Here is an 862-nt window from a genome sequence, read left to right on the forward strand (position 1 = left end):
GAGGCCAGCCTGGTCTACAAAGTGAGGGACAGGACATCCAGGGCTATACAAAGAAACCCTGTCTTAAAAAAACAAAAAAAAAAAAAAAAAAAAAATCACTCCCCTCAAGGCTTAGGGATCCACATGGAAGAAGAATTAGAAAGATTGTAAAACCCAGGGGTGACAGATGACTCCAAAGAAACTGTCTTCCAGTCACAATAGGGATTATTCACATATGAACTCACAGAAACTGTGGGAGCACCCAGAAAACCTGCATAGGTTCAAGCCAGAATGGGTCCCAGCATTGACAGGGGGGAATGGACATGAGGTCATCTCTACTTGATAGCTACTGGCAAAGGAAAGTAACCAACTTTCTCCAATAGAGTGTCACTAGGTATATCCACCACACACTCCAGGGTAGGCTCCATGCCCAGAGTAGTGGCCAACCAAAAAAGAATTCAGTGATTTTTTTTTTTTGTGAACCTTTTGTTTTATTTTGCTCTGTCTTTGTATTCAAGAACATGTGTATGTGTGTTTGTGTGTGTGTTTTACTGATCTCTTACTTATTTTTACCTTTGTTTCTGTGGTTTTGTAGGATTTTATGCTTTCCCTTTTTGTTTTTGTGTTTATTTCTTGGGTGACTGTGTGTATGTGTATATATATTTTTTCTTGTAACTATATGAGAGAGAAAGAACATAAAGTTGGGAGGATAAGGAGATGGAGAGAATCCAGGAATCCAGGTGGAGTTTGGAGATGGGAAATGTGATCAAAATATATTCTATGAAAAAGTTAATTGAAAAACAAAAGCTAAAATCCTAGATGCAACTACAAGGAGATGGTCCAAATGTTTCAGTGTGTCACTTCTTTAGTAGAAGACTACCAA

The sequence above is a fragment of the Mus caroli genome, chromosome 2, assembly GCF_900094665.2.
Source record: "Mus caroli chromosome 2, CAROLI_EIJ_v1.1, whole genome shotgun sequence".
Classification (NCBI taxonomy): Eukaryota; Metazoa; Chordata; class Mammalia; order Rodentia; family Muridae; genus Mus; species Mus caroli.